The sequence below is a fragment of the Armigeres subalbatus genome, chromosome 2, assembly GCF_024139115.2.
Source record: "Armigeres subalbatus isolate Guangzhou_Male chromosome 2, GZ_Asu_2, whole genome shotgun sequence".
NCBI classification, from domain to species: Eukaryota; Metazoa; Arthropoda; class Insecta; order Diptera; family Culicidae; genus Armigeres; species Armigeres subalbatus.
Window position 1 is genome coordinate 445,245,637 of NC_085140.1, and position 17,807 is coordinate 445,263,443.

At 40.5% G+C, this 17,807-nt stretch overlaps 1 protein-coding gene and 1 non-coding gene across 6 annotated transcripts in view; one reads left to right on the top strand and one right to left on the bottom strand.

The window, feature by feature from the left end:
* LOC134213695 (probable G-protein coupled receptor Mth-like 1) overlaps positions 1-17,807 on the bottom strand; it is a 401,130-nt gene that overhangs the window by 58,273 nt on the left and 325,050 nt on the right. The gene's annotated exons all lie outside the window — the stretch shown is intronic.
* Trnat-agu (transfer RNA threonine (anticodon AGU)) lies at positions 7,814-7,887 on the top strand. The gene has a single exon. It is a non-coding gene; the product is annotated as a tRNA-Thr (tRNA).

The window sequence follows — 17,807 nt, forward strand, 5'->3', positions numbered from 1 at the left end:
GGGGGTGTCATTGGGCCAAAATGTGGTATGCTCCAAGTGAATGTTACAAAGCTCTATTAGTTAACATTGGAATCAAGTTTTAATTAGTTTGGTACAAGCTTGAATAATAAATTTACCCCTGTGTGGGGAAAAAATAATAAATGAGGGAAATTCTCTAAAGTTATATGTTGTTTAAAATTGGTTCAAATAAAGTTCAGCGATGACGATGCAACGATTCAATCGTTCATCAAAAATAATTGCCTACATTACGGGTCTTACCAACTATGTAAGGCAAATCAACCAAAGGCTTGACCCAATCTCACCCCTTTTCAGCGTGCATTGCTCGTTGCTACGAAAAACCAGAACCGCTATACAAAATATCCATAAAATTCGATAAAACAACTACAGATTATCGTAACATGAAAACCAGGGATCCATTGATCTAAAAACAAGTTATATAATAGATTTGTGGGGCATTACTGACACTATTTTGATACCGTCTTAACATAAACATAAACGTGCTTCCTTGGTGATTTTCATCATTTAAATGTAAACCCTTTCCCATTGAACGTAGAAATCTATAATAGTTATTATTTGAAACACCCTATTATAAAAAAAAGCACAGGTTCACAGCACGCGGTATCTAATCGTCACACAACAATGGTACTGTTCGATTGTTTTAAATTTGTTTGCGAGTCGTCGGTGCCATCATCGTCGTGGGCGCATTTAGTACTTACAAGAGAAAACGAAAACAGAGTAGCAGCAGCCAGACAGATCGATGGTGGACGTTTTACCTACCACAATAGTTATGCATGCTGGGAAAGTGAGTTTTGTCACTCTGGTGTAGGATGTTTGTGTACTCACCTGAAAAGAAAGGGAAAGAAACGAACGATGAAGAGATTGGATTTTTCTTTTTCGTTGAATTACTCAATGGAACATCCATACAATAGCAACTAAATGAATTTATAATGAATGCCTTCTCAGTGGATTTCAAAAAACAGTAAAATATGTTCAACAACCAATTTATACCTTACATTCTAATACAAACGAATAAATCAATTGTTAGACGTCTTCTGATTTTTATTAACGTTTCACCGTGTAGAGTAGAGTGGGGCAAGAGTGCGCGTGGGGTAAGAGTACGTTTTCGATTTTTTGAAGTAATAAAAAAAGATAAACTAACAGCACTGCATCAGTTTGACAGGTATTCTGGCCAACTATTATCATGTGTAATTGTAAACGATTTGAACAAACAACAAGGGAGATATTACTTACTTACTTATGGATCCTGTACACCTCCGGTGGTGCAAAGGGCCGACTTGAAAGATCTCCATCCTGAGCGATGCCCGGCTATCGCTTTAACCTGTTGCCAGGTTAGATTTCGGTCGACTTCTTTTATTTCTTTATTGAGGCTTCGCCGCCATGAGCCTCTGGGTCTGCCTCTGCTGCGATGTCCCGCTGGGTTCCAGTCTAATGCTTGCTTACAGATTTCGTTTCCGCCCCTACGTAGAGTGTGGCCGACCCAGCCCCACTTCCGATCCCGAATTTCTGTTGTTATCGGCCTCTGGTGACAACGACGATGGAGCTCGTTGTTTGAGATCCAGTTGTGAGGCCACCAGGCCCGAATTATATACCGTAGGCATCTGTTAATGAACACCTGCAGCCGTTGAGTGTTCTCCACTGATACACACCATGTTTCGCTAGCGTATAACAGCACAGATTTCACGTTAGAGTTGAAAATTCGTATTTTGGTGCGTTCACTTATCTGCCTGTTTTTCCAGATATTTCTTAAACTCGCAAAGGCAGCCCTTGCTTTCTTGATCCGTGCGCCTATGTCTATCTTGGTACCGCCGTCTGACGCCATTTGGCTACCAAGATATTGGAAGCTTTCAACATTCTCCACTGGTTGCCCGGCTACTGTGAAACTGGAAGGAGTCACCGTGTTTACATCCAACGATTTGGTTTTGTTGACGTTGATGACTAAACCTGCCGAGGAGGAGCGATCGGCAAGGTCGTTGAGCTTACTCTGCATATCAGAGCGCCGTTGCGCGAGGAGTGCAACGTCATCCGCCAATTCGAAGTCGTTTAGGTGCTCCATGGTTATAGGCTGCCATAACAGCCCGCGGTTTGGTTCACGGTCAATCGCATCTACCAGAATCTCATCGATTACGATGAGGAACAGTAACGGTGATAGAATACATCCTTGCCTCACACCAGCTACGACCGGATAGGGTCGGACAGGACCCCATTGTGCAGCACTCTACACGAAAAGGCCTCGTACTGTGCTTCGATGAGGCCGATGATTTTCTCAGGAACCCCCTTGCGTCTCAGGGCGCCCCACATATTCTCGTGATTGAGACGGTCGAAAGCTTTTTCGTAGTCAATGAATACCAAGTAAAGGGACTCTTGGAATTCGTTAACCTGCTCCAAAATGATGCGGAGCGTGACAATATGGTCCACACAGGATCTTCCGGCACGGAATCCGGCTTGCTGCCGCCGGAGAGTCGCATCGATCTTCTCCCGAATCCGGGCTAGGATAATTTTGCACAGAACTTTGAGAACGGTACACAGCAACATAATGCCTCGCCAGTTATCGCATACAGTCAGGTCACCCTTTTTGGGCACCTTCACTAAGATACCTTGCATCCAGTCGACCGGGAAAGTTGCGGTGTCCCAGATATTACGAAATAAACGATGCAGTAGTTGAGCGGATGTCATGGGGTCAGCTTTGAGCATCTCGGCTGATATGCGGTCGACCCCTGGGGCTTTATTCGATTTCATGCTTTGGATGGCTGTTTGAATCTCTAGCAGTGATGGAGCTTCGGTATTGACACGTGTTATACGTCGGATCCTAGGCAGATCATGCCGAGGTGGTGATGGCCTGGTTGGCACTTGAAAAAGTTGTTCGAAGTGCTCGAACCAGCGTTTCAGCTGGTCAGTTGGGTCGGTCAATAACTGATCATTCGCGTTTTTCACAGGCATCGTTGCATTCATCTTCGCCCCGCTTAAGCGTCGTGAGATATCGTAGAGGAGGCGAATGTCCCCGGTTGCGGCGGCTCTCTCTCCTTCGTCGGCCAGAGAGTCTGCCCACGCTCGCTTGTCCCGTCGACATGAGCGTTTTACTTCCTTCTCAAGAGCCGTGTATCGTTGACGGGCTAAGACTTTGGCTCCTCTGGTTTTCGATCGCTCTATCGCGGCTTTGGCTTCTCTTCGCTCCTCTATCTTCCTCCAGGTCTCATCGGTGATCCATTGTTTTCTCTGGGTGCGTAGTTCGCCCAGATTGTTCTCGCTGGTGGCGATGAAGGCATTCTTGATGGCGGTCCATTGGTCTTCCACGCTGCCACCTTCCGGAATATCTGCAGCACGCGTCTCCAGTTCTTCAACGAAGGACCGTTTCACCGTGGCATCTTCCAGTCGGCGTGTGTTGAATCGTCGTCCAACTCTTTCCTCCTGCCGACGAATCCGCGCAATGCACAGGCGTATTTCGCCGACGAGGAGGTGATGATCAGACGCGATATCGGCACTACGTTTATTCCGTACATCAAGAAGGCTCCGTTTCCATTTTCGGCTGATGCAGATGTGGTCGATTTGATTTTCTGTAAAGCCGTCACGGGAGACCCACGTGACCTTGTGAACCGGTCGATGAGGGAAGAGCGATCCCCCGATCACCATGTCGTTATTACCACAAAATTCTGCGAACAGCTCTCCGTTTTCGCTCATTTCTCCGAGACCATGGCGTCCCATAATGCGCTCATGGTTCGAGTTGTCGGATCCGATCTTCGCATTGAAGTCGCCCAAACAGATCTTGATATCACCCTTCGGAATTCTATCTACGACGGCATTGAGTTGACTGTAGAAGTTCTCTTTGTCTTGCAGATCGGCAGCATCGGTTGGCGCATAACATTGGATTATAGTAAGGTTGCGGACCCGTGTTCTAAATCTGGCAACGATTATCCTTTCACTTATAGGTTCCCACTTCATAAGCGCAGAGTGTGCCTGAGCGCTTAGTAGGAAGCCAACTCCGCGATGCCGGGGAGCGTGTTCACCTCGTAAACCAGAGTATAGCAGAACTTGTCCCGATGGCGTTCTGTGTTCTCCAAAGTTTGGCCAACGGACTTCACTCAGTCCCAGGATCTCAAGCTTCATGCGGCGTGCCTCATTGGCAAGTTGTGCCAATTTACCCTGCTGGGCTAGGGTTAAAACGTTCCATGTTCCTATTCGTGTCCGTTGTTTCGCGCTAAGAGTCGTTGCCGTAAAATCAGTCCGTATTCTTTCATTATCGGATTCTCGAACAAATTGATGTTTCGGGAACAGTAGGTTGTTGGCCCAAGGTTCCCTATCCACCGGGATGGGGCTGCCATCTTAGGTATAGCTTCCGGGGAATAGCATTTCATACTCAGCCGCTGGATGCCAGAACAGACGCTGTTGGAGCCGCACCTCCTTGGTGGACAGACGCTCGATCAGTCGGGTCAAATTTGTTTAAAGTCCCACCCAACACCGGGACTAGGCTAGTGCGCTTTGAGCGGCACACGGTCGCTTTGATAGGGCCTGCTTGGGGACACATGCAGCTTTTTATAGAAGTTCAACAGAGCCCACTGTCGAACCCCACCACATCCTAGGCAGACCCCACAGTACGCACCCTCTCACTCTAACTGATGTCAGAAGGACAACAGTGCCCAGGCTGCACTACCAGCTAAGTACGCAACCCTTAGCTGGCGGTCAATTGTCATCGGAAGACCCGTGGAAGCGTGAGTATTGGAACTTGTGAGGACCAGAGCTATGTTAGGCGCCCCTTCCCGGGTGTCAACTCACCATTTCGCAGCCCACAAGGGAGATATGGAGTTAGATAACTTTTTGGTCATTTTGCTAAAAATAATTGGATTTCCGCAACTAGTATTTCATTACCATATATACGTTCAATCAGGTGAACATTATACCATTTCGATAACCTATTGTATAGAGTACTTTATGGTACCGAACACCAATCCGGTTAGTTTTCCAAGAAGTCAAAACCATTACTTGAATAATTTTTGGGACTGTGGGGAAAAAGTACGCAGGAACCGGTGGGGCAAGAGTACGCATATGAATCTTCAAGTTATGATGTCAAACCCGTATCTTCGGCCGAAATAAGACTTCTTCCAAAGCGTAAAGATCCACAACTAAGAAAAAAGGGACAGAATTCGAAATTATCACAAGTTTTTAGGATAAGTTGAAGTAATTCGGTGTTAGAAAGGAGTTAGCGAACAAAGCACTGAAGCGAAATAATGAAATTGTATTAGGACTTGTTGTACACCTAAACATAGTACGAAAACACAATTTCATATAAATGATAATTTCATTTAATCAAAAGAAACATTCATAAATTACGCAACGTTTAGCTGGGAGGGGTTGCGAGATGTGTGACGATGCATATATTTTTAGAGGATTCATACAAATAGTGTAAAGGAGGGGGGGGGGGGGCTGTGATGAAATAGCCAAATTTAACGTTACGTGATTGGTGGACTTTCTTTAGGGAAAATGCCTTTGTATACGCCACGCGAAGCCTGATATATATTTTTACCTCTGTAGTTTTTTGTATATACAAAAAACAATGCAATGGTATGAAAGTGCACATTTTTAGGACCCCCTCCCCCTTTAAGAGTTGCGTAATCTTTAAACATTCCCTAATATATGCTAATTAAACATCAATTAAATGTTATTAACTCTTATTTGTGGTAATATATACTTAAAGCACATGATTGGATAAATGCGTACTCTTACCCCACCTGATGCGCACTTTTACCCCACCGGTGGGGTAAGAGTGCGTTTTTCACTTGTCTTGCAAAAAGGGTTCTACTTAAAACGAATCTCCATAATTTCAATATTTTTTCCACTGGGAAACATAAAGGAAGAGTATATGAATCATCGACACTGATTTGATATGCAGAAGCTTGCTTCATAAGGGCCACATGATCGATTGAAAACTAAGTGCGTACTCTTGCCCCACTCTACTCTAAGTAATTTCTCTTCAAAGCAGATGTAGAGATTTCCAAATATGACTAATTGGGGTTACTTGACTTCTCGAATGGAGATGGTACCATGTAGACATCAAATTAAGCATTGTTATCAAATCCGACACCTCACAATCTTATCCCCCCGAAAAAATTAGGCGCCCTATGGCTAGATTGTAATCGATCATAGTTCGGTCACGATCGAACCAACTCCTCTTACGCAACGAGAGCCATTCCGTTGGACGAAATCAATCACGTCACACACCGATTGTATCGCCGTCATAACCGGGTAAAAATTCAACTCACCAAACAAGCCAAGCCAGCGTTCCCGGACGGTGCAGACTGCCCAAAAACCGGTCCTCGCTTGCGGATCAGTGTCCGGTGGCCCGCTCATCGATAAAGACGGGCCCGGGCAGTAAAGCCGCACACGTCGAAGCCGTGGGTCGCCACAACGCAGCCTTAAGAGTTTGGAAGGGAGCAGGTCATTGATCTTTGTTTAACACTGTTTGCGGATGATTGATAGGGTACGGTTGGCACATTCGGTTGATACATAGGCATTTTTGTGATTTATGCTTTGCTAACCGGTGAGAAAAAGGTGGATGAATTAACAAAGGAACAGTACAAACTCGTCTTAAAGACTTGAGAAAGTTACTGTTCAATAATTTGTTGGCATCGTGGTTGACCGTTAAGCACAATTTGAATCATGGTTCGAAAGTGGAAGAGGCTTAACATGGATTACGAGCCCGACTTATCTAAAGTAACTGTTCATGGCTAGCATGGACAGCGAAAGAAAGCTTCAACTGTTTGTTTGTCAACCAAACAACGAAATCTAAAATAAATCATCCTATTCGTCGGATCGTTTGTTAATCCAACGTCTTGCAGTCAATCGAACCGAAGGAGAAGAATGTTTCCCTAAGCGATGAGTAAACATTTACCAAACATCAATTTGAGAAGAGTGCACAGTGAACGCAAGAGAGCAAAGCAAATATTGCCGTCCCGAATTATAGGTTATGCAAGCTTTCCACGAAATTTCATGGCTGATACAAAACCACTTCAGGTCGATTTTTGACGTTGTTCATTTAGCAAGAAACGCCCTGTACGAAACTGCCAATTTCAAACCTGAACCGTGAAATTTGGCATCGGTCACGACGGCGACGATGTGAAGATGAAAAGGTTCCACTTCCGTGATCATTACGACACAGTCACGGTTTTGCGGAGATAATCGATGACGTGAATAAGGAAATGGATGCCCCTCCATGAACAGGTTCAGACTTTGTCGTAAATTATGAAATATGTATGTGCAAAATAAAATTTCCATCATTTGTATTTGTCACATTTATGAACACCCTTGAGCCGCTCCTTATCATGCCTATGGAAGCAACTGTTGCATAATGGCTAAATGTTTCGACGAAGAAAGTGATAGCCGTCAACCCGACTGAAGGTGATCTGGTGGAAACCGGTAACCGTATGTTGCTGCTGCAGTCGCTACGAACACGCCCGATTAGGAACACTGACTGTGGTACCTGAAAATGTTCGACGACAGCAGCGAAGTTATCAGAGCGCTTTGATACAAATGCCGCGTTCGTGGCTGAACACCGTTCGTTCGACAGATTGAACGATTAAAAATAGACCCCATTTTTCCGAAACTGCTGTTAATGACCTTCGTTCGCGCTCATGTCGCCAGTAGACTACTATACGCAAGTCGGACTAGCTTTGCTCAGCCTCATAATAAATAAGAATTAATAAATGAGGCGGATTGAATCGGGTTTTTCGTTTTCAACTTATGCGTGCTCTATTTTATCCGCGGGCGGTAATTAATCTGCAAAGATTAATGTAGCAAACGTGTTGGCGCCGTGGCTTAGTTGGTTAAAGCGCCTGTCTAGTAAACAGGAGATCGTGAGTTCGAATCTCGCCGGAGCCTTGATGGAATACTTTTTTTTTATGTAAGTTGTCCTAATGTTTTCAAATTATGTTTATCTGCTCCATAAGATTGCCATTCCTATGATTGAAGTGGGTGGGATTTTGAAAGTTACAAGTTGACTTAACGTGGAAGGATTAGTTTACTTTGACCAAATAAACACCGAACTATATAAGAATCAGTGCACAAAATCCTCTTGATGACCCTCAGGAACGTGTTTTGGGTCATCAATAGGGTACTGCACAGGCATTGCAATTTATCCCATCATTCGGTCTTCTGAGCAAAGATACTGATGATATGCTGGGATATCGATATTAATTATCTATCTGCTCAGTAAACAAAGTGCAATGTTCGCCACGGAGAAAAGTATTATAACTGCTTTTGTGTACAAACCCCGAACCACAAACAGACATAACACTTGTCAAATTTCCATCGTTCACTGATGTACTGGTCAATTCAAATAATCATTAGTAAGTCAATCGATCACTCGTAGCGCACGCATCGTTATTGCTCGCATTTGACGTTTGCTCACCACCACCATCTGGTTCGTGATTCGCCCAAGTAACTGAAATCAACAGATGTCGTTAGTGTTTGAACGACGAAGAATTTGATGAGTCAATGTTCAATGTAACTGTAAACATTACTGTTTGTCTGTGCCCGAACCGCGCTGGCTATCAGGATCATCATCAAATGCCCAAATGATATTATCTTTCCAGAGTGCTCTTTGATTAGGAATAATATCTTTGCACAAGCAAAGATGATATCCTGTGCTCAGATGATATACACTCAAATTATTCTACTGATAAATTCTATGCGCAAAACTCGCATAGAAGTCACTTGTAGCACTGATTTTCAAAATTATGAGCGTCTTATGTGAAATATATGCGGGCTTATTGCATTGCAAAACATAATCGAAATAATTTTACGACTTGCGCACATAAAATTTATAACATTGATTATGAACGCACCACGTCTGTTGTCAACAAGACTAAAAACTGAAGTCAACATCGTTAGAGTGAAATCAGGAGTGATTCAGTTTCATTCCAAATTTTCGACCACTATTCTAGTTTGAAGCCAAATAGAACAAACTCGCTGGTTTCCCCAGCAGTGTTCTATTCATGTTTTTCAAATTTTCAATTAAATTAAATCATCATGTTGGCGCCAAGAAAGGCGCCGTAATTGCAAAGTGGATTGATCCGTATAGATAAAATGACGCATTCGTACACCAAAACAATTGGAAAATATTTGAATCTCGTGATTCAATCGTGGTTCAAATCTGCAGAAAATAGAACGGAGCGTTATACCAGTTTTATTTTTTTGACATTTGACTGGTATAAAAAATGAATCTAGAACAGCTGCTGGGAAAATGAATGTTTCAGATTCATATTCAAACTGACAGCCCCGAACGATTTGAATCACTGCTGATTTTACCCTTAGTAATTGAACAAAGTAAGTAAAGCTTTTTTCTTTTTCGCGCATTCTAAAACAAATTTCTTTAATTTCAGAATTGAGATGTATCCACATAATCTGCTAAAAGTATTATCTGTGTTATATAGCAGATTTTGAGAGATGTCGGCTGAAATACATGGGATATTTGGTATTGTCTCCCAACAAACACCCCGAGGCATATCTTTTGAGAAAGACTTTGGGTAGCTGGGTTAGAAACGAGGTTAAAAACAAAACTTGCTGCTCAATATGGTAAAAGTTTATGCGGCTCCATCATTTGCTAGGCTCCAAGCCGTGGATTCAACCACACCTATCACCGAATTTGTGCATAATACACTTACAGGCTCGCTTACAGGTTTGTAGCATTGTTTTTAATTTTATTAACGTATACTTCATTAATTTATTATTAATTATTTCTTTGCAGGAGTTCTAGACGTTAGAGCGCTGTTTTTTTCGATGCGGAAATTCTTTAATTAATATACATATACGATTATGCATAAATGTAACAATATTTAGTTCTAATAAATCATTCAATTACTGTGCAATTATTTCATCTTTGTTTCAAACCAAAATTTATGATTATCAGAAACATTTTCAAACGTAATAAATAGGGACGAATTATTTTTGTCATGAATTATATGTGCGGATCTAATGGAAAAATCAATACATCTGCACATAAAACCTATGATGATTGAATCGGTAAATATCCATTAGCGCCGCACATACTTTGCAAATGCAAAGTACACTGGTCAAAATATAAGTGCGGGGCATATAAATACAATATGCAGTTTATTCTGAGTGTAGGGCACTGCACGGACTGCTTTGTCTCTTTCTCGCTGTAAAGAAATTAAAAAACAACAAGGCCAGTAAACGTCAAATTTTATAAAGAACGAAAGAGAAAGATATGTTTCCGTGCAGTGCCCTATTGCAATGCCTAGCACTGCATGGACTGCTTTGTCTCTTTCTCACTGCAAGGAAATTAGAAAACAACAAGGCCAGTAAATGTCGAATTTCATGAAGAACGAAAAGGAAAAAGATTTGTCCGTGCAGTGCCGTGTAGAGCAATTCACGCGCGGGTTGCTAGGGATTTTTTTTTAAGTCTCGACATTTACTGGCCTTGTTGTTTACGAATAGGAGCGGTTCTTCCGTCAGTGCTGCCACCTGGAAAAACTTCGGGAAATAATAGAATCATGGAAATTTGACATAACATAACATAGGAAAAGAGAATTGAACTGGTTCTAGAACGTTATAAATAATGAACTATTGAAAAATCGACTGTATATTTTTATTAGCGTAGCCGTCCTTAAAATCGAAAGTTATAAATAATGCTATAATGTTATAATGTCCTGCAGAGGAATTTCCAAGAATTTATTTAGGAAATTCATCTGTATATTCCTTCGAAAATTTCTACTGAGATTCCTTTCGAATTCCTCCCTTTTTTTACAGATTCCCGGAATATCTTCAAAAATTCATCAAGGAATTCAATCAGTTTGAACGACGTCTTAATTCGCTAAAAATCTCCTTTTCAATTCGCATGGCGACTTCCTCTAGAAATGTTTAAGAAAAATTGAAAATCGTTCTGAATGTTCTACAGGAATTTCGGAGAATCCTCAATGAGTTTCTTCGGAAACTCCTCCAAAAGTTCCTTCTGAAATTTCTTCAAGAATTTTAATGAAAATATCTGTAGGAGATACGTTCAAGAAATTCCCAGAGGAATTGATGTAGGAACTCTTGAATGAATTTATTCGATGAATTTTCGATGGAACTCCTGGATAAATTTCCAAAAGAACTCCTATGATTATTATTGTTTTTATTTACGAGACTTTCGGCCCTTGGCCGGTTCATCTCCTAGTCCAAATCGTAGATAACAGTGCCAGTAAACTTCAAGACTTAGAAGAATTTTCTCTATAGAGATATATATTCTCTACTAGTCGACCCGGCAGACGTTGTCCTGCATAGTAGGCGAAAATGCGCGTTGTGAAATGCGAAATATCCATATGAATCTTAATTTTAGTTTTTCACTATTTAATCAACCTTACCCTTGACTTTCGCATGAGGAAATATCATATAAACCCGTCGGAAGCGATAACTAACATATCTGCTGAAGGAATGAAGAAAATCCATCCAGCCGTTTTCGAGTTATGCGGATACGAACACAGACCATTTCATTTTTATATATATAGATAGGCTGCTATAGCAGCCCGCGCGTGCAGTACCCTATGAAGAGAAATTAGTAATTTAAACATCTCAGTGTTCTGTAAGTACAGTGGCTATGATTATTTGTCGAGTTAACCAATGAGTGGTATGATTTAGAGGCCTTGATAAAAGAAACGCGGATAGAAAATGTACCTCTGCCAAAACTGCAGTCAATCTTCTTCATTAAAGAACAACACATTAAAAGGAAGAAATGGTTTATCAAGGTAATAATTCACATTCCGCTATTTAATATCTTCATATCACATGACAAAAGAAACCAATATTTTTTAACTTTATTTATGAAAGAAACCAATAAACAAAGCAATTAATTTTCATAATCTATCATTGATTTGCATATATTACTGAAGACAAATGTAAAATCCATTCAAAATTTGTTCATCCATAAATGGTATTACATCAAATTTAGTCGTTTTCAGTATTTGAGTCGAAATTTTGGCTGCTTGACACTAGCGGTGTGTGTCGCCGCGCCACGCAGCCGCCGATGACAGTTTTTGACACGTCACCACCGCTAACATTTCTGCATCACCGCGCCGCCGTTTAGATTCAGTGGAATCTCCGTAGAATTTCCTGATGGATCCCTCCAATGTCACGTGATTAAACTCCAGAGAATTTTTCGTGAAGATGCCAATGTTTTTCTTGAAAACTCCATACAATTTCTAAATGAAATTTCGAAAAACTCGTTGAAATTGGATTTTTGAACGAAAAAGGGGCGTTTGGCAGAAACTCATTTGGCCGAAGACCACAAAGCTGAAAGTTGTTTGGCCGAATATATCGTTTGACCGAATAGACCATTTGATAGAAGACTAAGTCGAAAATGTCATTTGGTCGAACAATTCATTTACCTGAAAATAACGGTTGGCCGACTAGCTCAATTGGCCGAATATGCCCTTTGGTCGTTTGACAGAAAGCGCCATTTAGCCGAAATGGACTTCAGCCGATAGTGTCTATCGGCTGAATTGTTCATTTGTGTGTGTCATCCTCTATCCCTCATCTTACCGGGGGTGTTGGTCAAGTAGTACTACGATTAATTTGATCATATTTCATGCTCCGTAATGGTGTCCTTTATGTTACGAAGACTAGTAATACAAAAAGGATTCATCCCTGAAACAAGAAATTTCTTCAGGAAGTGTAGGGAACGGTACTAGTTATTCATAACAGGTACAGCAAAACTTCACAAGGACACCCTTATTCGTACTAACTACTCAGGGAAAAGAAGGTCGAGAAGAGCCACCGTTGCTAACTAAAGCGTGAACCGGATACCTGGGACTCCCACAATCCTCCCAAGAAAGGAAAGAATTGGAACGTGCTCACCAGTTTATCCATTATTAAAATAGCTCCAGATTGAACAGGACGCCTCAGGAATATCCGAGACGATGTCTTGATAACAATGCGGTTTAGCACTTCTCATCCCTCTTTCCTTCTATCGGAAGTGGGTTCATATAACCAACTGTGGCCGATTCAGCAGCTTCAAAGGTTCGATTGGAGTTCGTAGCTATGGAAGTTTCTGTAGCCGTTGCGGCTGTTGTGGCTTCCGCAGTCAAATCTGTTCAACTTAGTTCAGCTCCAGCTTTAAAACTTTGGTAAAAATTAACCATCCTCTACAAGTAAATGATATCAGTCAATTCCCCGTATCCATCGAATCTGCTTTGGCAACATTTCACACTCTTCTCTCTCTACCCAACTATTATGTATTATATTATGTATGTTCAAATGTTCTGGATGTTGGTAGAACAATCACATGCAATAGTTCTTGCGGCATGGCTTTTCATTATACCTGCGCGGAATGATAAAATTGCACTATTCAACATTTGCAGCAAAATGTGCACTAATCTGGTTTTGTGAATCATGCCGCCTAAACTTCGATTCCGCTGTCTACGATCGTAAAATAACAATCATGAGAGCCTTGCGAGAATTGCTTATTCGTACCGATTCGATGGATACCCGGCTTAGCAACTACGGTGAAAATCTACTTAGAATCAATAACACGATCTCCGGATCTCAGCTGCTCTCCAAACCAATAAATCAAATCACATTTCAACAAAGTATCGATGAGCTCAACATAGACGACGTCACGGACGACCCGATTAACAGAACCAGATCCTGTGAAGAAACTTCTTTTTTCGAAGTCCTAGATGAGATCAATAGTTCTATCGCTCACATTCCGGGAAAAATTGTTGTGCGGTCAAACAAAAGGGTCCAAATCGTCGCTCATCAACCGTCCAGCTCTGAACATGTACAATTGAAGAAATCACAGATCAACGTCTCAACCCCGGCTCCCACTACTACTGGTTATTTGGCAGAAAGAGTCATTTGGCCCGAAAATGTCCTTTCTGCAAAACAACCATTTCGGCCAAATGGCATTTTCTGCGAAAAGGGTCGTTCGACTGAATTGATCATTTTGCTAAGAAGTCGTTTAGCCGAATAGATCATTTGGCAGGAAATGCCGTTTGGCCAAAAGGGTTGTTTTGCAGAAAGGACATTTTCGGTCTAAATGGCTATTTTTGCCAAATAACCATTCCTACCAAACGGCCAAATGGCCCATTCTATCAAACGACCATTTCGGCGAAACGACATTTCGGTCAAACGACCTGTTAGAGAAAACGACTTTCTCGGCCAAACTACAAGTTCGGCCGTATTGGATTTCAGCCTATGAAATTTCCCAAAAATTGTCAATGGACAATACTCTAGTCGTTCACATAGAGAAAAAGTTGTTTAAATTTACACGAAAATAATGCACATAAAAGGAATGCCAAAAAAGTGTAAATTTAAACGATATTATCCCCTAAATGTATGCAGTTTCTAAAGCATATATACGATTTAGCGTCATAATGCTATAGAAATTGCATACATTTAGGGCGAACTTGTTGGAAACGATCAATGTACGCCCAGAATAGTTTTTCCACTATTTTTTCGCCTTTCTCGTATACTAAGTATACGTAAAGGCTATATGATCACTCCAAAACCAAACTTTTGATAGAAGGCTCGGAGACCCATAGTGTTATATACCAATCGACTCAGTCACTCGACGAATTGAGGTGATGTCTGTTTGTGTGTATGTGTACAAAATTTTGTAGACACACTTTTTGGAACTTAGCATTGGCCGAATAAATCGCAGTTCCATTCGACTGAGAATCCTGTCCCATTGTTTGCTATTGAAAATTGGCCAAATTGGACTATGGGATCAACAGTTATGGCCAAAATACTATTTTCTATGCGCAAAACACGCTAAAAAGCACTCACTCATATTTTTTAGTTTTAGTTTTTCACAAGAAAGGCATTAACACCGTTAGGTGGATTGATCAGGGTTTTTCTGTGTAAGATAGCTGCAACATGCTTACGTTTTAGTTAGCGAATGCCGTTCAATAACTACAACGCCTTGTATTAGTCGACGTCAGATACAATAGAAGTGCACCTGATTGTGCAGCGCAATGCAGCTATAATCGACTTTGGCATCGTTTTGAAGGTCCGATAACTGTAAAACTGTTACAACTATCAAATTGTAGTTAAAAAGCACTGCAGTTAAATGACTTACAGTTATTGACTGCACAAAGAATTTCTCTTAGAAATCCAAAGAAATTTCTTAAAAATTCCGAGCAATTTTCCGTTCAAATCCAAAGATTTTATTGTTGAAATCTACAATTCGAACAACTTTCCGCGGAAATTCTAAAGAATTTTCCGTTGAAATTCCGGAGAATTTTTCGTTGAAATTCCGGAGAATTTCTTGTGAAAATTTCAGAGAATTTCTTTTGAAAACTCCTATATTCTTCCGCGGATAGTGTGAAGAATATTCTGTTTTAACGATGACCATGCCAAATTTTCTGTCTTAATTATTCTAGCTAGACTAAGCAAGCTAAAGATAGCCAACACCCATTCTACTAGCCATACTCTTATACAATTATAAATAATTTGCTGTGTACATTTCTGAAAATATTCAACAGAAACTCAACAGGAACTTTCCGTGAATATTCCTGTAGAAGTTTGGAACAATTTCTCATGTAAATTCCGAAGAATCTCTTGCTGAAATTCCAAATAATTTTCTTTGGAATGTCCAAAGAGCTTCTGTTGGTAATTCAAAAAAAAAATCTCGAAACTTTTAAATAGTTCCCGTGGAAAATCGGAAAATAATTTCCAAATGAATATTTTGGAAAATCCTAAAGATTTTTTTGAAGAAGTTCATCAGATTTTTCAGGCGAAATTCGAAAGATTCTTTCGTTAATGCCTTGAAAAAAAAGTCAAAAATCTTAAGGAAACGTAATAAACAAATCGCCACGCCGATTCACGCCGCCGCCGGCTAGAATGGCTTTCGGCGTGACGGCGAAAACGCCACCACTGCCGACCAAAATCCTGACCAACGCCGCCGACGACGAATATCGGACCGCGGCGCATACCTCTACTTGACACGTCTGTTGCTCGATTCGCTGCTGTTTTTTGGTGGTTCGATTGGAGCTACATACTTATCCGCGTTTTTCTTATCAAGGCCTCTAGTATGACTAATCTATAATACATCTTATCAAGACAAAATTATCAAAACGACTTATCTGCTTTTGTAAACAAAGATTCAAACGACGATTTGACGAATCTGATAGCTCTCCCACGCAAACCAACACCATCAATAGGTAGATGAAGGATTCCGTTACCTGTTGATGGTGTTCGTTTGCGTGGGAGAGCTATCAGATTCGTCAAATCGTCGTTTGAATCTTTGTTTACAAAAGCAGATAAGTCGTTTTGAAAACTTTGTCTTGTTATATTCTATACTTTAGGTCAGTTATTGCCATCATGGTTTTTTCATGTTATTTTCCCGTCAAATTCAATTATAGCTTCAATCGTTCCTTCACATAGTCAAGGTTAACTTTTTAAGATTTTTTTTAATTTTAAAAGTTTTTTAAAATATTTATTCCTGTGAATTTTGATACAGAGATCAGTTTTCCCTTTTATACATACATATGTTTAAAGTTATTAATTATTTTAAAAATTTCGAAAGTGTTGCCCCTCAACTCTAGCCTGAAATACGCGCGATTCTGAATCAATATCGGGACCGTTTTTGCAGCGATTGGGTATATTAATTTTTTGTTATTATTCATTTTTGTTATTAATATTTTTTTCAAATGTCACTCCTCAAGTTCATTTTATATGATATTACTAATACCACTTTTTTAAATGATTGTAAGCAATAACTTCACCCATGTTTGTACCTAATTTGAAAATCCCAAATTAATCAACCTAGCGGCGATGTTGCCTTTCTCGTGCATCATAAAATGTATTGAAAAAATCACGTTAGAAAGGTCACAAAAGCCCTTTTATGGAATAGATTGCATGTTTTTAATTGTTTTGCATGTTTTTCCATTAATTAATGTGCATTGCCACTATTCTTAAAAGGGGAAACTATTAGAAAAAACAATGATTTTTCAATAACTTAATAGGAGAATAAAGAATGCGATAATTGGATGGAAATATGTGTGTAGGCACGTTTTTCCATACTCAGGAGAAAGCCTGCAGAGGCAGGGCTGGTAGCGACCCATGCAGGTCAAAATAGTGACTTTAGTGACCAAAGCTGACGAAAATAGGGACCAAATAGTGACTTCCAGTTGCCGAAAAAGTGACCAATTAGTGACTTTCAGTTTCAGTTGCAAGTTCGATGAGACGAAATCAAGTGTTTTTGAGTCGAATGAGAAGCTTTTTTTTCGTAATTTTTGGCGGAAAACTTCTTTCACTTACCACTATTTTCTCTTAAGCAGACCCCAGACGAGAGATATATTGAAAATACTTCTCATCAAACTTTTCTTCAATATTTTCACTGATTATTCGGCACGGCACTCTTCTTGTGAGAATGAGTGAAAATGACGTTCCCTGGATTAGCTGAACACCTACTTAAGAAAGGTGCAGAGAACTCTACAATTTGTCATATGTGCCACGGAAGTTATTGGAATTTAAAGTGCAAGTGCAAAAATAATAATAGTACGGATCGTTTTGGTAGAAAACGAAACAAAAATTATGAAGATTCAGGTACAACGAGCCTGGGATTGAACGCACGACCTGCAGGATCATGCTCTCTGAATTTTTAAATATTTTTCCTCCAAAATACGCAGATTTTCCAACTTGCTGTGCGTATTCATGAACAATTTTTGCTATGGAATTCGATAGCTCTCTATAATATCTACTCAATAAATATTTTTTTAGAGCAAACCCTTCATTATACTTGTCACATCTACAAAAAATAGCCGCTTGAGAACAATTTATATTTTATTGAATTTGTTTTGCCA